The sequence below is a fragment of the Dipodomys spectabilis genome, unplaced genomic scaffold (genome assembly GCF_019054845.1).
Source record: "Dipodomys spectabilis isolate Male_0828 unplaced genomic scaffold, ASM1905484v1 ptg000498l, whole genome shotgun sequence".
Lineage (NCBI taxonomy): Eukaryota > Metazoa > Chordata > Mammalia > Rodentia > Heteromyidae > Dipodomys > Dipodomys spectabilis.
In genome coordinates, this window is record NW_024871175.1 from 1,211,098 (window position 1) to 1,232,580 (window position 21,483).

Here is a 21,483-nt window from a genome sequence, read left to right on the forward strand (position 1 = left end):
CTGGTTCTCTTTTTGTAACGTTTTTGTGTCTAATCTATTTCTGAAAGAAACACAGCTATTTGAATGACCTGAACTACTTATTGAAGAATCAGTGTGGAGAGGAAAAGAATTAAAAAGATGTCTCTGTGTGTATGTTATGTTAAAAATGTACCTATAGAACTAGAAGTCAAACAGTACTAAGGTGGAAAGAACATTACTTGTTAACTATTTCCTGATTACTGGATTCACTTGAAAAAGAATACTTTTATTTTTTGTGAACATACTGTACAGAGGTGTTACAATTACTTGGGCAAGATAATGAATACATTTCTTATCAAGCATTGCAGCCTCCTCCTTTGTTTACCCTTCACAAAAAATTAAAATTAAAATTAAAAAAATAAAATAAACAGACAACTAAAAAAATATGACACAGATAAGTCACTTTAAATGAAGAATTTTGCTAAATGTATTTTCAATGTCTTAATGTGAATTATGTGTAAAGAAATGAGGTTTGATATTAATACACATTAAAGTTTGTCAAATTTAATTTACAAATATTATTTCAATAAAAGTTTACTACATACAAAAAAGAAAAAGAATACTTTCCTCTGTGTGGAAGCCACTTAGTGGCATATTTAATTATAAATTCAAGGATTACAAAGCTTCTTGATTTCCTGTAGGAGGGACATCCCAATATCTCAAATAAGCTTCACATTAAAGCCAAAATGGTGCTGTCCCAGAGACAATGAGATGAACTTAATAGAGCTATAGCAGATTATCTTCTTTCAAATGGCTATGAAGAGGCTTATTCAGTTTTTAAAAAGGAAGCTGAATTAGATATGAATGAAGAATTAGATGAAAAGAGTGTTGTACTTTTGGAAAAAAATGGACATCTGTTATTATATTACAAAAGAAGGTTATGGAATTAGAATTAATCTAAATGAAGCAAAAGACGAATTTACATCAGAAACGAGATCCAAAAGAATGGATTCCCCATTCACCAGAAAAATATACATTGAGTTGTCACAGGAGTCCAGTCACTCGAGTCATTTTCCATCCTGTGTTCAGTGTCATGGTCTTTGCTTCAGAGGATGGTACAATTATGGTGTGGGATTATGAGACTGGAGATTCTGAACGAACTCTTAAGGGACATACAGATTCTTTAAAGGATACTTCCTTTGACCACAGTGGCAAGCTACTGGCTTCCTGTTCTGCAGATATGACCATTAAACTATGGGATTTTCAAGTCTTTGAATGCATCAGAACCATGCATGGCCGTGACCACAATGTCTTTTCAGTAGCCATTATGCCTAATGGAGATCGTATAGTGTCTGCTTCACGGGATAAAACTATAAAAATGTGGGAAGTGCAAACTGGCTACTGTGTGAAGACATTTACAGGACACAGAGAATGGGGAGGTATGGTACGGCCAAATAAGGATGGCACTCTGATAGACAGCTGTTCCAATGACCAGACTGGTCTTGTGTGGGTCTTAGCAACAAAGGAGTGCAAAGCAGAGTTCCGAGAACATGAGCATGTGGTGAAATGCATTTCCTGGGCTCCAGAAAGTTCATATTCTTCCATCTCTGAAGCAACAGGATCTGAGACTAAAAAAAGTGGCAATCCCGGGCCATTCTTGGGATCTGGATCCAGAGACAAAACTATTAAGATGTGGGATGTGACTTATGACTCTTGTGGGTCATGATAACTGGATACGTGGAGTTCTGTTCCATTCTGGGGAGAAATTTATTTTGAGTTGTGCTGATGACAAGACAATGCGCATCAACACTGTTACCTCCTTGGATTTCCACAAGATGGCCTTCTATGTGGTGACTGGCAGTATAGATCAAATAGTAAAGGTGTGGGAGTGCCATTGATTCTCATTTGGCCCCTCCTCCCTTTTCCCTCTGGATGCACTCTGATGATACCATGGTCCCCCACTGAGCTCTGTTTAAATAAATATTGTCCTTTCATGTAAAAAATGTACCTATAACTAGTTATCTTAAAATAATATATTTGTAATTATGCTTAGATTCTGACAAAATTTAGCCTCTCAACAAGCAATGTTAATGCAGTCTTATTTCATGCCTGCCATAAGCACACAACAAATTAGTATTTCTTTAAAAATTATTTTTAAAAACTTTAAAAAATTACTATTTATTTAAAAAAACTTTTTTAAAAATTAGCCAAGGCAAGTGGTTTATTAGATATTTAGAGTCATGTTCAGACACTATGATGGAAGCTAGACAGGGAAAAATAATCATGATTTTATTCTTCCTCTAGACACTCTGATTTACTTCACCTATTTCTGAAAGAATGAAATTCTTGCTTTGAAGACTTTAGCTTGATATTTGCAATGTGTCATTCTTCCTTTATTAATTGGAGAATTTGGAGAAAGATGAGAATTCACACTAGAAAAAGGAGAAGAGGAAAAGAGAAATCTAGATATTTTATTCTTCCTCATCTCCATCACAAGGTCTGGATAATCATTGGGGATATTAGATACAGTGCTCTAGAGTAGAAAAAATAATCCCACAAGTGATCAAATGGTGAATGCTTATTTATAAAAAAGTGTAATAGCCTTATACAGGAAACGTTATCTATTTTTTAGTTCTTGTTTAATATTTGTTAAATTCTGGTCTGCTATATTCAACTATCGGTATACAAGGATGAGAAGAAACACATATCTTAATATCATATTCTAATATTAGCTTAGTTCTTGCTGTGTTATATGTATGTGGCTGTATTTGAGTTTTGCCTCAATTTCACATGCTATATTCTTCCAGTATTTAAGTTGAAAGAAGACTCCCTCTGGAGACATGCTATTTTATAGCTAAGGGAAAACAAGTCAGCTGTTAGACACAAACAATGAGATAGAATTCTTCTCCTAGAAATAGTCTTTCACCCCTTCTGGCTCATTTTTGTAAGCTGAAGTAAGTCACATGACCCATCTTGACATTGCAGAGTAGAGGTAAATCTCACCTACAGGGAGCTGATGCAGGACATAGTGTAATATGCCAAGATATGCATCACTTGAGATAAAGATAAACATGAAGAGAACTTTAATATGATCAATCATACTTGCCATCACATGTCTCTGAAGGAAGGAAGCTATTATGTACCTTTGTTTCTGAAACTACTGAGATCTTCAAATGATGTCTTTTATGCTTGGATGTTACAGGAATTAGAGAAAATTTTGATACTGAGAGAGCATAAAATCTCAGAGAAAGCTGGAGTAATCATTTCAATACTAAATTTTGTTCTGTTAGGAAAAGAAACCATTTTATAGACAATCCTTTATTCTTTCTTACCTAGTATCTCGTTTTTTTCAAAAATAGATTTTGTTAATATATGTAACTATCCACCAGAATAAATGCCTTCATTTATCTGTATCTGATGCAGATAGCATAATCAATTAGATATAAATGGAAGTTCATCAGTAGCACTTTTTAAAAATGCAAAATTGTGGACAGAAGCCAATATACATATTTTTCCACCTTCACCTTCCACATCCTCCTTCTTCGTTCCTAGAAAACACACCCAATCAATAAAAAGGCTTAGATATTTGGTTCTTGACCTTGAAAGTGGAAGCAGAATGTTATGGATGTCAGAGATGAATGTTAATATCACATGGAACAGCCCTAAGAGTCCCACAGATCTTAACACTGTACTTCCTTAGTGATGTGATAGGAACGTAAGCCTTACTGGACTTAGTATGTTTTTCCATTTCTTTTCTACCACCTGCCCCAAATTATAATACATAGTAATGGAATGAAAAAGTAATGACATCTTAAGAAAGTCATTTAGGGCTCTGGGAATATGGCTTCATGTTACATTGATTGCCTAGCATGCATGACACCCTGGGTTCAATTCCTCAACACCAAATTAACACAAAAAGAAACACTGGAAGTGGTGCTGTGGCTCAAGCGGTAGAGTGCTAGACTTGAGCAAAGAAAAAAATAGCTCAGGAACATTTCTCTGGCCCTGAGTTCAAGCCCCAGGACTGTCAAAAAAAGTCATTTAGATAGTAATTGCAATATAAAGAACCCATATTTAGAATATATAATTACTCTTTCCATAATGATACCTGACAAGAGCCCATAATTCATCTACTTTACCTATAATAGAATAATGTGTTGAAAAAAAAATGTTTAGCTGATAGGTCACGACAATTATTGCCAGGAATGTGCTTAGACATCAAGTGAAGTTTATTCCTGTAAATTCAAAGCATCCAGGCTTTTTGTCGTCACTTGTATTCAAAATGAGAAAGGTAGTCTAAGTAAGATTTGGAAATCTTTTCGGTAAGTCATGGCACAAAAAAGCCAGAGGCAATTAATATTAGCTTTATAATAAACTTCATCTAGATTTTCATGATTCAAAACAGAAATCTTGATACAGTTGATGTCACTTGGCTTTCTTACTATCTCAGTTCAAATCCAACCAAGGCAAGAGAATCTGTCAAAATCTTGTCTGTAATTAAACATCAAAAGAGCCAGAAGTGGAGAATTGGCTCAGGAAGTAGAGTACTGGTTTTGGGGGCAGTTGGACAGGGAAGAGAGTATTGTTCAGGGGCATGGTCCAGCCTCTGAGTTCAAGCCCCAGAATCAGCACAAACTAAACAAACAAGCAACCATGCAAAAAAAAAAAACCCGCATATATTTCTTTGATACCATCCTTAAAGTACTGTAAACAGTTTAATTCTGTGGAAACCCATACTGTTTTTTCTGATAAATGGATTTTTTTAATTGTGAAAATACCGTACAGAGGGGTTACAATTACATGGGAAAGATATTGAGTACATTTCTTATCAAGCATTATTTCCTTCTCCTTTGTTTCCCCTTCCCATACCTTCCCTTGTCCCACCTCCAACCCCCCACTCAAAAGTTGTAAAGTTCATTTTTGACATAACGACTTGTATATCTTATTGTTGCAATTGGTCCACCTGTATCCTTATTTAAGATACGTTATTTCCTTTCCCCTCCAAAAATTATACCAACACCAAATACAGTGAAAACAGGGGTTATTCCGTGGTGAAGGGACATACAAAGCAACAAAGAAATCAACTTATAAATATGTTCGAAACAATCATAAGAAAAACCATTTGAATCCTTATCTTGGGGTTCATTTCTCCTAACATCAACATTTCTGAACATTTCTGCTTGTATCAGACATATATTAATTATTGCAAATAAGGGAAACCATGGGACCTATGTTTCTCTGGGCCTAGCTAGCTACACTTAATATGATTTTTTCCAAATCTTTCCATTTTCTCATAAATTGGGCAATATCATTCTTTCTGATGGAGGCATAGAATTCCATTGTGTATATATAACAAATTTTCTTTTTATTTTTTTGAGTCCCGTCGTTCTGTCCCTCAGCATTTCAGCTCAATGCTAGCACGATACCACTTGAACCATAGCACCACTTCTGGTTTTTTTTTCTGCTTATGTGGTGCTGGGGAATCGAACCCAGGGCCTTATGCATACAAGGCAAGCGCCCTACCACTGAGCCACCTTCTCAGCCCCTATATACAACATGTTCTTGATACATTCATCTACTGAAGGGTATCTGGGTTGGTTTCATATCTTAGCTATGGTAAATAATGCTGCAATAAGCAAAGTTGTTCTGGTAGCTTTAGTATAATCTTGTTTGTGATCATTTGGGTAAATTCCCAAAAGTGCGATTGCTAGGTCAGAGGGGAGCTTTATGTGGAGTCTTTTGAGGAACCTCCATCCTAATTTCCAAAGTTGAACAAGTTTACACTCTCACCAACAATGCAGTATGGTTCCCTTCTGTCCACATCCCCTCTAGCATCTGTTGTTATTAGAGTTCTTGATTTTAGCCATTATGGTCAGGGGTGGGTGCTTCAACTCTGGGCTTGGGCACTGTCCCTCTGCACTTCAGCTAAAGGATACCACTCTACCAGGTGAGTCATAGCACTACTTGCAGTTTTCTGGTGATTAATTGGAGATAAGTCCCTCAGAAATGTTCTTACTCAAGCTGGATTTGAACTGCAATCCTCAGATCACAGCAACCCGAGTAGCTAAAATTATAGGAATGAGTCACCGGCACCTGGCTTAAGATCACATCTCTTAACAATGTGCATTCAGGACATGTAATGTGTATGTTCATCTAACTTTATATTAATTCTAAAGTTAAAAATCTGAGCTACAGCTTAGACTTCATACTCACAAAAATATTTCTAGTTTAAACGTTGATACTTCTGGAAAAATAAAACCTAAGAATATAAAGGAGTCTGGGAAGTTCAGTTTGCATCCAGCCTGGACTGAACAGTATTTGAGACACTACCTATAATTAACCAGACAAAAGCTGGATTGGAAGAATAGCTCAAGTGATGGAATACCAGTCATGAGCAAGAGTGCTGAATAAGAGCTTGAGTCTTTTGCATTCATACATACAAACATACACATACACACAGTCAATTATATGTGCACCTACACAAATTAAACAACTCTCAGAATGTGTAGAAAAGTTACAAAACAATAGAAACTATGTCCTGAGTAAGACTAGAATCAAGTAATAACTTTTAATGTTAGCAAGTCCTAAAGTGAACTTTCTTCAAAAAAGTTTGAGAATTTACATAGTTAGGGACAAGAAATTGTAAGAGAATCTAGTAATTATTATTAAAGGGATCAAATCCATGGATTAATGAATCAGAGACCCTTGCAGGTAAATCTGAAAATGTTCATATCTTGTGTCAAATGTTAGAACATTTTTGCAAATAGTACATACACAGTCTAAGCAGTCAGTCTATTGGATAAGATCATTGGAGAAGTTCAGATTTGCTAGTCTGTATCTACATTAAATAAACCAACAAACTATGGCAGGGTAATGTGATACAAACCTGGAATTCTAGCACTCAGATATAGACAGGAGATTAGAGATTAGAATTACGTAGTGATACCTTCCCTGAAACAGGTAGTATAATTTTGTCTCAATAAAACAAACCAAACAAGAAAGGAATACACTGTTGGAAATTTGGGCTAATTTTGTCATTATGTTTAGAGAAGTCAAGTTTACTATTTAAATGCAACTCATGCATACTCCTCAGTTGTGTTTAAAATACTGTCTTCATTACAGAATATAACTAGATGCAAAATGGCTCATGATTCCCATCCAAGAATTTGAGAAAGTAAGTAAGCATCATTCTATTGGATGCCAAAGAAATGATGAAAGATTACAAAAGCTTAAGCCTGGAGGAATAGCAAAGTTTGTCTAATATAGGACTTTGTAGACCTTGTTAAATCAGAATTTAGATTTAAAATAATATTTTGGTTTGTTTGTAATTTCACATTCTATAGGATACTACAAAATTCTTCTTACATAGAGGTTTGAATTGACAAATTCACAAATGATTCTGGCATTCTATTTGCCTAGAATATTCTTTCAAGAGAGTTGCAATTAGAACTTAGTAATCAGATAATTCCATCAGTTCATATATAAAATGGCAATGTGAATAATCTAGACAGAGTTGCCAACAAATGGATGATATCAATTTATAAATTTAGAAAAAACAATTATTTGAGGATTTAGTGAAACATGGGATGAAGAGAGAAATTGAGTGATATCTTGGTTCTTCTATTTATTCATAACACAGGAAGCAATTTCCTTAATTGTGTGCCTCTGTGTAAATCAGAAAAAATGCTAGGATTGGGGTTTGTTTTTATTTGGTTTTTGTTTTATTGTTTTGTCCTAGCGCTTGAACTCTGGGCCTGGACACTCTCTCTGAGCCTGAGCCTGTTTTTTACTCAAGGCTCATGCCCTACCACTTCAACCTCAGTGCCACTTGTATCTGGCTTTCTCTGAGAATATTATTGGAGATAAGAATCAAAGGAAACTTCCTGTCTGGGTAAGGTAAACTTGAAATGTAATCTTCCGATCTTAGCATCCTGAGTATCTATGATAATTAAAAAAGTGTAAGTATAAATAACATTTGCAAGTGTTCTGATCTCAAGAATACTACTGGTGGAGAAATGTTGCATCCCAGTGTATTGTGATATTTTTTCCTAGAACAAGAAGGGCATCACATTAACAGAGGCATAGAATTTTTCCGAATAGACATAAGCTATTCATGATATGAATTAAGGGAATTTTAAGGTGCACCTTACAAGTTGGAAACTGTTGGGCTAGGATGACTTTATGGTATAAATCTTGGGATTGATGGTCATAGAAATAAGAGCCTACCCCTGTTTTCATTGTATTTGGTGTTGGTATAATTTTTGGAGGGGAAAGGAAATAACATATCGTTTACATAAAGACACAGGTGGACCAATTGCAACAATGAGATATACAAGTCGTTATGTCAAAAAATGAACTTTACAACTTTTGGGCGGGGGTTACGGGGTGGGACAAGGAAAGGGATGAGAAAGGGAAACAAAGGAGAAGAAAATAATGTTTGGTAAGAAATGTACTCAATATTTTTCCCAAGTAAGTGTAACCCCTCTGTATGGTATTTTCACAATTAAAAATTTCAATTGATCAGAAATAAACAGTATAGTTTTCCATAGAATTAAACTGTTTTCAGTTTTAGTATAAGAAAGGACTAAATTTATTCTTTTTTCAAAATATTGGCAAGTATATTGTGAAAATATTGTCTAGTTTGACAATATTCAAGTTGATGAGCCTCTGATGAAGAAGGTGTAATTCAAATAAAATGCCAAATAGTATTGATTTTTAAAAAGTTACCACTTAAAGAATAATATTTACTATAACCATATAGTGAAATTATATTTTATGCGGCTTATTTTTTCAATTTGATCGTCAAAGTGATGTACAGTGGGGTTACAGTAACTGTAAGGTAGTTAATACATAACTTTTCAAACTTGTGACCCCTCCCTCATTTTGCTCAGTTTTCTTTCACCTCAATACTTCTCACAAGTTGTTATGTACATTTCCCATATATTGTCATGTGAGCATTGCTATTGCATTGGTTTTCTCTTTGTCCTTTGTCTCACCATTTTGTTTTTCCTCTTCCCACCCCTAATTATGGTAAATGTATACACAAAATACAGGGTACCAAAATCAAGTACAACAGGGGATAAACCATAGGGGGAAAACCCCCCCAAAATAGAAATCACATACTACATTAAAAACAACAACTGCAAATACAAATCTGTTTTTCCATATCTTGGAGTTCATTTTGCTCAGCATCAGCTGATATGGTCAAATATATGCATAAAAAAGCCAATGATAAAGAATAGCTGCATGGTCACTATATCATGAAAACAACATGTTAACTGTTTTTGATGGTAAAGGTGGAATTAGGATTGGTGAATTCACGATTCTGATAAAGAAATTACAAAAAGGTTTTACAATTATGACAGGTAAGTTTCAATTGTTCAAAATATTTAACAACTTAGACTATAAAGAAAACTTAAAATTGCCTGGGAAAATAGGCTTTCATGCAAAGAAATCCAAGGAGACTTAGGGGAAAGAGCAATGTGGGTGAAGATGGCTCATTAAACAAACCAACCAACTAACCAACAAATCGCAGAAAACTTACTGTAAATCCTGTAGGTTCCCTTGAGAATGTCCTTACCCAGGAAATATACTCTCACTGTGTGAAACAATGTTGTAGTGGACTTTAAATTCAAATTTCTTAAAAAAGTAAGGCATCAAAACTTGTGAATTTACCTTTAATTACCAAACTGTAATTCTCTGAAAAAGATATTTTGGGTCAAAAAATTTAGAGAGAAAGTGCCCTCCACAATGAAAGAAGGTATTGGATTTACACTTTTCTGTTTGTAATACTTTCCACAATGTCTTTGCACATGAAGCACTGAAACAGAGAAAAACATCTGATTGAATAATTCAAACCAATGATTTCACATTTCTTTTTTTTTTATTTCATTTTTTTTAAATTTTATTTTATTTTATTTGAGAACATACTGTACAGAGGGGTTACAATTACATGGGCAGGAAAATGCATACATTTCTTAACAAGCATTGCAGCCTCCTCCTTTGTTTACCCTTCACCTCCCTTCCCCCCTCCCCCTCCCCCCCACCCAATTATACCCCCCTCCCCTCCCCCCACCGACATTGTAAAGCTGGTTTTGACATGACATTTTGTACTTCTCATTGTTGCAACAGGTCCACCTGAATCCTTAAATGACTTGTTTGTCCCCGTCTCCGCCACATGTTATACTGACATCAAATATAGTGAAAGCGGGGGTTACACTGTGCGGGAGGGACATACAAAGCAACAAAGAAATAATATTATAAATGCGTTAGAAACACATGCATGAAAAGAAACAAAAACATTAAAATACATATTTGAGGGTTCGTTTTCCTAACATCACATTCTCTGACTTTTTCCGCTTGACTCATACCTATACTAGATATTGCAAATAAGGGAAACCATGGGACCTATGTTTCTTTGGGCCTGGCTTACTTCACTTAATATAATTTTTTCCAAGCCTTTCCATTTCCTAACAAATGGGGCAATGTCATTCTTTCTGATGGAGGCATAGAATTCCATTGTGTATATATACCACATCTTCTTGATCCATTCATCTACTGAGGGGCATCTGGGTTGGTTCCATATCTTAGTTATGGTAAATAATGCTGCAATAAACATAGTTGTGCTGGTAGCTTTAGTGTGGCCTTGTTTGTGATCATTTGGGTAAATGCCCAAAAGTGGGATTGCTGGGTCATAGGGGAGCTCTATGTGGAGTCTTTTGAGGAACCTCCATACTGCTTTCCAAAGTGGTTGAACAAGTTTACATTCCCACCAACAATGAAGTAAGGTTCCTTTCTGTCCACATCCCCTCCAGCATCTGTTGTTGTTAGAGTTCTTGATTTTTGCTGTTCTAACTGGAGTGAAGTGATATCTCAATGTTGTTTTGATTTGCATTTCTTTTATGGCTAGGGATGTTGAACATTTCTTCATGTGTCTATTGGCCATCCTTCTTTCTTCTTCAGAGAAGCTTCTCTTTAAGTCTTTCGCCCACTTACTTATTGGGCAGTTGTTCCTTTGAGGATTTGTTGTTGGGTGGTTTAATTTTTTGAGTTCCAAGTATATTTTAGATATGAGACCCTTGTCCATTGTATGGCTAGTAAAGATCTTCTCCCAATCCGTGGGCTTTCTATTGATCTTGCTAGCTATGTCATTTGCCCTGAGAAGCTCTGCAACCTTATAAAATCCCATTTGTCCAACCTTTCTTTGATTTGTTGTGTTTCCGGGTCTCTATTCAGAAAATTTCGGCCTGAGCCGAGGAGACCCAGGGTTTCTCCTATTCCATCCTGTAATGTTTTCAGAGTGTCTGCTTTGAGTTCAAGGTCTTTGATCCATTTGGAGTTGATTCTGGTACAGGGTGATATATAAGGATCTAGCTTTAGTTTTCTACATATAGTTAACCAGTTTTGCCAGCACCATTTACTGAAGAGGCTGTCTGTCTTCCATTCTATTGTTTTAGCTCCCTTATCGAAGATTAGATGGCTATAGGTCTGTAGGTTCATTTCTGGGTTTTCAATTCTTTTCCATTGGTCCTGAGGTCTGTTCTTATGCCAATACCAAGCTGTTTTGATTACTATGGCTTTATAGTAGAGTTTGAAATTTGGTACTGATATTCCTCCAGCAGTGTTCTTTCCGTTGAGGAGCGTTTTTGCTATTCGGGGTCTTTTATTGTTCCATATGAATTTTTGGATTGCCTCTTCTATTTCCTTGAAGAATGAGGGTGGAATTTTGATAGGTATTGCGTTGAATTTGTAGATAGCCTTGGGAAGTATTGCCATTTTCACGATGTTAATCTTTCCAATCCAGGAGCATGGGAGGTTTTGCCATTTTTTAAGTTCTGTGTTGATTTCCTTTTTCAAGATTTTAAAGTTTTCATCATAGAGGTCCTTCACTTCTTTAGTTAAGTTAATTCCTAGGTATTTTATTTTTTGTGGGGCTATTACAAATGGAGTTGATTTCCTAATTCCAGCCACACTTTTCTCATTGTTGGCATACAGAAAAGCCATTGATTTTGGGGGGTTAATTTTATAACCTGCTACTTTGCCAAAGTTTTGAATCAGCTTGAGTAATTTGGGAGTGGAGTCTATGGGATTCTTTAAATACAAGATCATGTCATCTGCAAAGAGGGAGAGTTTTATTTCTTCTTTCCCTATTTGGATCCCCTTTATGTCTGCATCTTGTCTTACTGCTGTAGCTAGGCATTCTAATACTAGATTGAAGAGAAGTGGAGAGAGTGGGCATCCTTGTCTTGTTCCTGAGTTAAGAGGAAATGGCTTTAGCTTTTCACCATTGAGTATAATGCTGGCTGTAGGTTTGTCATATACAGCCTTTATTGTATTGAGGAATGTTCCATGGATTCCTAATTTTTCCAAAACCTTCATCATAAAGGGGTGTTGGATCTTGTCCAATGGTTTTTCTGCGTCTGTTGAGATAAAAATGTGGTTCTTATTCTTGCTCCTGTTGATGGGATGAATAATATTAATTGATTTGCATATATTGAACCAGCTTTACATCCCTGAAATGAATCCTGTTTGAACGTGATGTATGATTTTTTGGATGAATTGTTGAAGTCGGTTGGCCAAAATTTTGTTGAGAAGTTTTGCATCAATGTTCATCAAAGAAATGGGTTTATAGTTCTCTTTCTTTGATGAGTCCCTGCCTGGTTTTGGGATGAGGGTTATCATGGCTTCATAGAATGTGTTCGGTAGTGAGCTTTCTCTTTCAATTTCATTGAAGAGTTGGAGGAGAATTGGTGTGAGCTCTGCTTTGAAGGCCTTGTAAAATTCTGCTGTAAAACCATCTGGTCCTGGACTTTTCTTAGCTGGGAGGTCTCTTATTGCTGTTTCTATTTCAATGCTTGATATGGACCTGTTAAGATAGTTTACCTCATCTTGGATTAGTTTTGGCATGTCAATATTTGCTAGGAAGAGGTCCATTTCTGTCAAGTTCTCAAACTTATTAGCATAAAGTTTTGAGAAGTATTCCCTTATAATGTTCTGAATCTTGGTTGTTTCCGTGGTGATGTTTCCATTCTCATCTCTGAGATTATTAATTTGGGTGTGTTCTCTTCTTTTTCTGATCAGATTTGCTAAGGGTCTGTCAATTTTGTTAAGTTTTTCGAAGAACCAACTCTTTGTTTTGTTGATTCTTTCTATAGTTTTTTTGGATTCTAATTCATTTAATTCTGATTTCATTTTGATTATTTCTTTCCGTCTACTGGATTGGGGTTTATCTTGCTGCTCTTTTTCGAGGAGGTTTAGATGTGTCATTAAATTGCTAGCTTCAGATCTCACCAATTTGTTGATGTAGGAGCTCAGAGCTATAAACTTGCCTCTGAATACTGCGTTTGCTGTGTCCCAGAGGAGCTGGTATTTTGTGTGTTCATTTTTGTTGAATAGCATGAACATTTGAATTTCCTTTCTAATCTCTTCCATGACCCACTCATGATTCAGCAGTGTGTTGTTCAGCCTCCATGTGATACCGGACTTTCTTTGGTGGCTTTTGGTGTTGAGTTCTAATTTTATTCCCTTGTGGTCAGAGAGAATGCAAGGTATAACTTCAATGTTTCTGAATTTAGACAAGTTTGCTTTGTGGCCTAAAATGTGGTCTATTTTAGAAAACCTTCCATGTGCTGCTGAGAAAAACGTGTATTCTGATGCTGCTGGGTGAAATGTTCGGTAAATGTCTGTTAAGTCTAGTTGATCTATGCAGCTGTTTAGATCTGCGGTTTCTCTGTTGAGTTTTTGCCGAGTCGATCTATCTAGTGGGGAGAGTGGTGTGTAAAAATCCCCAACAATTAATGTCTTTGGATTTATATGGGATTTGAGGGAAAGTAGTGTTTCTTTGATAAATTTGGGTGCTCCATTGTTTGGTGAATAGATATTTAGAATTGTAATATTCTCCTGAAGGAGAGATCCTTTAATTAGTATGTAGCGACCTTCTTTATCTCTTTTCACGAATTTTAATTTGAAGTCTATTTTATCTGATATTAGGATTGCAACTCCCGCCTGTTTATGCGGTCCGTTTGCTTGGTAGATTTTGTTCCAGCCTTTAACATTGAAAATGTGTTTGTTTTTACGGGCAAGATGTGACTCCTGCAGGCAGCAGATAGAAGGGTCTTGTTTTTTAATCCAACTAGACAGTCTATGTCGCTTAATTGGAGAGTTCAGTCCGTTAACATTAAGAGATAGGACTGAGAGGTATTTGGGAGTTCCTGCCATGTTATCTACCTTCTTGGGGGCTGCGAAAACTGGGTTCTTCCTATGGTTCTTGGATTCTCAGTTTGGGTGCAGTTTCTTGGCCTTTATTGCGGTCTTGTTGGTTTTCTATGTGTAGCACATCTTAAAGAATCTTTTGTAGGGCTGGTTTGGTGGAGATGTATTGTTTCAATTTTTCTTTGCTATGGAAGGTTTTTATTTGGCCTTCAGTTATGAAGGAGAGTTTAGCTGGGTACAGTATTCTTGGTTGATAGTTGTTTGTTTTTAGGGCATGGCATACATCATTCCAGGCTCTTCTTGCTTTGATTGTCTCTGCTGAGAAATCTGAGGTGATTCTAATTGGTTTCCCTTTATAAGTGATTACCCTTTTCTCTCTGACAGCTTTAAGGATCTTTTCCTTGTTCTGAATTGATCCTGTGTGGATTATAATGTGGCGGTGGGATGTCCTATTCTGGTCTGGTCTATTTGGGGTTCTAAAGGCTTCTTGTATCTGGACAGGCCTATCTTTTTGCATGTTTGGGAAGTTCTCTGCTAGGATCCTGTTAAACAAATTTCCTAGACCATTAACTTCTGTTTCTAGGTGGTCCTCTACACCCATTATCCTTAGATTAGGCCTTCTGATGGTGTCTTCCAGGTGTTGGATAGATCTATCATATTTCTTGGACTTGTCTTGGATGGTTGTATATTCTTTCTCTATAATATCTAGGCTGTCTTCAATCCCTGAGATTCGATCTTCTGCATGGTCTAACCTGCTGTCAAGACTCTCTACTTTGTTTTTTATCTCTTTTCCTTCTAGTTGGTCAGCTTTGATGGCTTCAAGTTCTTTGTTGAAGCTCTGTTTTAGGTCTTGTATGAATTTCTTTACTTCCTTAATTTGGTGTTCAGTGTTTGTCCTCAAATCCCTTAGTTGATTGGTTATGGTTTCTTTGGGCTCCCATTCCTTCTGTTGGGTTCCATTCAGCATTCCCTTTGTGGTCTCCCTGACTTCCTTCAGCTCTTTGTTAATGGATTCCATGAATGCCTTTAGTGATCTTTGTGTGTTCTCTACCTGGTCTCTCAATTCCTGTATTACTCTTTGATTAGCTTCCTCCCGTTCGTGGGATTCCTGCAGATCTCTTTGAGTGTTCTCAGCCTGTTCACGCCATTCCTCCCTTTCTCTTTGAGTATTCTCAAGTTCTTCACGCAAATCCTGTATCAGTTTTTGAGTAGCTTCCTCACGCTTATGATATTCCTGTATAAACTTCTGGGATGCCTCCTCTCTCTCCCTGTCACGCTCATATAGAGTCCTTTGTACATTGTCAAACTTTTCATTTATCATGTTTGCCAGCAATGTTTCTAGAGCTATGTGGGAACTCTCCTCTGGATTATTCATTATCTGTTCTAACTCCTGATAATCAAGATTGGGAATTGAGATACCCGAATTTGCCATTTTTCTTGTGTTTTTCCGGCTTACTCTGCCCATTTGAGATGAAGATAGCACCAGTTTTGTGCTAGAACACTATCTTAAGGCAACTATCAACCAAAGTTTGCATTTGTACAGTCAATAGTCTACAGATACAATCTAGTTCAACAGATACATCTATTCGACATCAAACAACTATATGTTAAAGGGCTTCGAAACGCAGAGAAGAATTTGGAAAACCAGAAATTATTAGGGTTAGGGAGAGATGTGGGTAAAAAATAGGAATAGATTGGTGTGGGGAGGCATAGGGAGAGTTAACTATGTCCTAATCACAATGCAGGAAATAGGTTGGGTAGGATGCAAGTAGAGAGAGAGAGAAAAAGAAGAAAGGGAAAGGGGAATGAGAAGAGACCAGAAAAAAAAATAGAAACGTAAAAATTAATGTTATTTTAGAGATTAAAAGACCATCTATTTATAGAGGAATATGAATATGTTGAGAGAAAGGGAGGGACATAGAGGAGATGTGAAAAACTTTAAAAAAATGCTTAAAAATATTATATAGGTATAAAGAGGTAGTACTGCTATTAATGAATTTAAGTCTCAGAGGTTTTGAATTGAGTAATAAGTTTGTGGATTAAGTGTGTACACAATGGGGGATAGGGTCTACTGGTTAACTACAGGTTTATCTGAGGATGTGCAGGACAAGAGTTAAGTCACATAAAGAAGAACAAAGAGGAAAAGATGGAAAGGATAGGAAAGTGAGAAGAAAAGATCAGAAGTTCAGTAGAGCTAGACAAAAAAATAAGATAATTAAGAATGAAAGAAAAAGAGAAAGAAGACAAGAAAAGAAAGGAAAACACACATTCACGTATTCCTAAAATAAAAATTATAAGAGGAGAAAAGAAAAAAAAAAGTTAATGGAAAACAATTATTTTTTCAGAAGAGGCAAAAATTAAAGATTAATAAAAGTTTTAGAAAAGCAAAAAAATTTTTTATATATATAAGGTAACAAAAAACGAAAAAAAAACAAAACAAAAAAAAAGAAAAAAAGAAAAGAAGAAGAAGAAAAAAAAAAGTTCTTTGATTTTTTTTGGGGGGGGGGAGGGGTGGGAAGAGTCCTGTATGTCCCTTGTGTCTGTAACCAGAGTCTGGTTGGAGTCTCTGGTCAGCTTGACGTCCTGTGGCTTGATTGGTTTCTTAAGTCAGTTTATTGGAACAGGCAGAAAAATGCTCTGCTTTACCCAAGATTTTGAGATCCCCCTCCCAGGTTAGTTTACTGGGAGGGTGATCTGCTTTGAGAATCACAAAAGAGGGGGATGCAGTGATGAGGCTAGGTTCTGGGTCCATTTGAGGTCTTTCAACAAACAGTAGCTTTTCCCTGGGGCTATTTTGTGAAAAAAACTCACAGCACTCAGCCTGGAGCCATTCTCAGGGTTTCTGTTTTTCAATTGATTGTGGTGGCTGCTAGAGGGAGGGGCAGCCTCTGGCTCTGGTTACCCGGTGAGGAGAGCCACTCCAATGGCTGGCGCCTGAGCTGGGTGACTTTTCCCTGGATGGAACTGAGTCTGTGAGGTCACTTCGCCGTTAAGTTCTTGTGACCTGCTAAATGACTCGTTTTATTCCAAGGCCTGAGCTGGAGCTAGCCGCTCCTCCGAGCTTTGTCGGTATCCAAGATGGAGATCACCGGTGCTGGGGGGGGGGAGGGGTGGCCTTCCCTCCTCTGCTCCCTTAGAAGGAGTGAGGAAGTCGGGCTTCTACTCACGCAGAGTCTTGGATCCCGGGTTGTCTCTGGTCTGCAAAGTGCAGGATGAAGTTGTCCGCTCCTTGTCGGTTCTTGCTGTTGTTGAGTAGAATCCGCTCGTCTGCTGCGTCTGGCTCCTTCGTCCCAGACTGTGTCTCAGGTGTGCCCCCGCGGCGGTGGTCGCTGCCGCGACCCTGCCGCCGCAGCAGCAGCTGCTGTCAGGCGCTCAGATGTGTCTGCTTGGCTTCCCCTCTCTTGACTAACTCTCTGTCCTGTGATGACACACTTGGTGTGATTCTCTGGCTTGGGACTGTTCACTGGACCTCTGAAACTGTTTTCTATGCAAGAGCTTGTTCAGATTCCAGCTTCTCCTCCGCCATCTTCCCGGAACTCTGATTTCACATTTCTAAGTATCTCACAAAAATAATATCCTTATTAACATGAGATAGTGAACACTTCTCTTATTACATAAGCCAAAAAGTTTGGGATCAGAAAAGAGTTGAGCAAATGGAAAAGGTAAGAAAACTGTTCTTAGAAGCCCCTGCTAAGCATATTGGCTTCAGCAGTGAAGGGAGGCCAACATTTTTTATATACATTGTCTTAATATTTTTGCTACCTAAAGTGATTTTACAGAGCATATTTGGCCCACTACGATGTAGAACAGATTGAAAGAAAACATGGAAATAAATTCCACATCCAAATGAGGCAACTTGAAAGAGTTTTAAATGAGAAACCATGAAGATGGAGCAGTGGGGGAGGACTTATAGTACTTCAGCTTCACTACACTTGAAGTCAAGAAGCTGTGATTAATTGGAAATCACGCAAGAGCTAAGAGGAGGGCATAGAAGTAGGACAGAGAAGCATTGTCCTTTGTAACAGACTGTCATCAAGGTATGGATGATTTAACTCTATTCTCCTCCATACATCTTGTTGAGCAAATGCAAAACTAAGAGAAAGAGAGTCTATTGAATTAATTTTGCAAAGAATAACTTCACTGTTCCTGATATGGTATCTAAGGAGAGGTTTAAGAGAGAAGATAAAAAGTGGAGTATTCTTTGGTTTCCTCTAAGCATCTTGTTACAAAATATGTCTTTGAGGATAGAAGTGATTGAACCAAAAAGCGGTGGAGTACTTATTTTTGTAGGCACTTTAGACACAAGAAGACTTTCATGGTAAAAGAAAAAAATGTATAGCCAAATATTTGTGATCACAGCTTCTTGGACTGGTTTTTTTTGGAGACAAAGTTTTACATTAGAATTTGTCCTCATTAACATAGATGTTGGGTTTTTGTGGCACCCGAATGCAAGGGGGATGTTTAATAGACTTGCTTGGACATGTAAATAGCATGACAGAAAAAATGGCCAATGATATTTAGTGAATTATTTTGACCAATTACTTTGTCATAACAAAGAAGGAAAAATGTAATTCAAAATCAATTGACTTAAAATTATGAAGAAAGGGTATAAAGAGAAATGAGAGGAAACATTGAGGATTGTTTTCTCTCCATTGGAATAATGGGTTCTTGATCTTGTTTCTTCCTTTCTATCTTCACAAGCTATCAAATGTGTCTCAGGACTGGAGAATCCATTTAAGACAAAGAGAACTCACAGAAGAAAGATAATATTTGCACCAGATGTCAGTGATTTATATCCTTAGACAGTCTATTTAAATCTGTTCAAAATTCTCCCCTACCCCTAACAGCCCTTTTTGGACAGCTTAGTTTGCTTTTCCCAAGACTGCTTTTCATTAACTGCTTAAAATTTGAGATGTCATATTCATACTCTCTAGAGATTGCTGTTTGGTTGTGATTTTTGTGTGTATTTGTTTTTGTTGTGTTATTTAAATGAATTTCAAAAGATTGTGCAAGTGTGTTACAATTAAATATGTCCACTTAATTGTTCATTGCTCCTGGATCAGAGTCACTTCTTCTATCATTTTCAACCAACTCCTTCTCCAAGATTTATTTCAGATTTACCACTTCCTTTATCATATGTGTACATTGAGTATTCTAATTTTATTGTCCCTTGCTCCATTTTTCATTCATTCTATGTCTTTACTATTATTCCTCTCTGGTTTCAACTTCCTGATAGTCATTCTGCGAAACTGTCTGTTAATACTCTGAAAGGTTTATATACAAAACACGGAGTTTCAATTCTGTATATACTTGAACTGGTGTCAGCTTATTTTTAAATAACTCATTCATCTGCAATAACAATTTGAAGACAGGAGATGTAAAGCACCTAAACATGATTTAATTCTCATCCATTAGGAAGATTCATCTTTAGTTAACAAGAAAGTTTAAGAATGGCTTAGAATGTATTCCTAACTACAAATTTTTATAAATGGCTTTGTACAATATTTGTGATTATTTTCTTTCACCTGAGATAAAATTTCTACTACCCATAAGTTTTGGAAAAAGAAGAAAACTACAATTTACTACTATAGAAGAATAAATAAAAATAGAAGACAGATTTTGTGTTTGTCACATCCCTGATGAGTTCCCATATTCAATACATTAAGTCATATTTTTATATGTTAGACATATAGGGAAAACATAAAAAACGCAACTATCTGTGACTTTTTAAAATGTACCTTATTAAATGATGGAATTTATTAGCTAAAGTTTGGGTTTGAAATATGGGATACTGATCTATTTAACACATTTCTGTGAAGCACCTACTGAACAACACAAATGGTTTGTGATACGATTTCTACAATTTAATGAATGGTTGAACCTGTTTGTTAGTAGTGCTGAGTAAATAAATCAAGTCTATTGTAACCTGCTCTCTACACTTGAAAAACTTGTAATGTCACTAAGTATCATCTGCATGTCAAATGTTATTTTGCGAATGTGATTTTAAAAAGTTTATTTGAAAAGCAATACACTTTTAGGAGATTAAATGTAGGTTATCAATGGTTTGAGAATGACAACATTTTTATACCACAGAAACAATTTTTACTGAAGTACCAGTGTTTTGAAGCACTGAAAATCTTCTCAATTAATGTTTTTCTGAATTACATTTGACCTCTAAATAAAGTTTTCCTGGCCTCAGTAGACCAATTATGGATCTATCCTTCCAGGAACTATTTTTTTAACCACTTATACTGGACTGAAGTCTTTCATTAATCATTAGGGGAGGGTTATTAAAAATACTCTTGTGACACTTTGTTATCTCATTCACTCACATGGGCTGGTCATCTGTAAATTGAAAGTTTGAATTACAGTACTTTCTCTTCGATTTTGTGTTCTCATTTTAAGTTGCCTTGCATTTCACAATTGCTTACTGCTAATTCCTGCATCTCAAGGAATTAGGGCCCTGAAATATTATAAGAAATGAGAAATCGAGATGGCTGTTCAATTACTTTCATTTGGCATGTTGCATGGGCCTAGATGAGAAGACTTGCCCCTGTTATCTGATGATGCATGTAACTGGGACCAGGGATCCGAAGACCCAAGGGATTTGCAGAAGTATAATATCTTTTAGAGATCATATCAGCAAACTTTGGGTATAATGAGTAGGAATGCTTCAGAAATATGGGAAAAAACAGTTTGGGACCACGGAGTTAAAACAAAAAAAAAAAAGGCAGCAGAGTAAATCCCTAATAGATTAGAGGAAAACAACATTGTATTTTTTACATGTGAATTCAGAAAACCAAGAACACAGAAGGTAGTACAAGTTTACACTAAAGACATTGCATTGACACTTTTTATATTCTAATCAGCACATACAAATATAAAATATAGAACTATATATAATATAATAAAAAAGGGCACATGTTTTGCATTGTTCTAATGTGGTTATGGTGTCAAAAGCAACTCTGTTTTAAAGTATTATTCCATTATCTCTACCTCAGTGTTTGGTAGAGTTAGACCTACAGCTTTGTCATTTGTAGATTTATAGCCTAGAGGCAAGAAGAAGCACTGTGATTAAAACATTACCAATTTAAGGCTTAATAACCAGGAGAAACATATGGACTTCTCCTGCAAATATGAAAATATTTGGTGATAGAAAGGCAGTCGTGTAAGTTCCTCCGGACATTAGGTAATCATGCAAAGGGACAAATTTTCCACCTTCTTTGCGTTAGCTACTTTTGAAATGGTAGGTATAATAAACAATTATATTTTGATAAAATACCTTCTAGTCTGAACATTTCTGTCTGAAGTGTT

General features: G+C 36.4%; 1 pseudogene; it reads left to right on the forward strand.

The window, feature by feature from the left end:
- The first annotated feature begins 704 nt into the window (after positions 1 to 704).
- On the forward strand, positions 705 to 1,856 carry LOC122098973 (annotated as a pseudogene).
- The last annotated feature ends 19,627 nt before the right edge of the window (positions 1,857 to 21,483 follow it).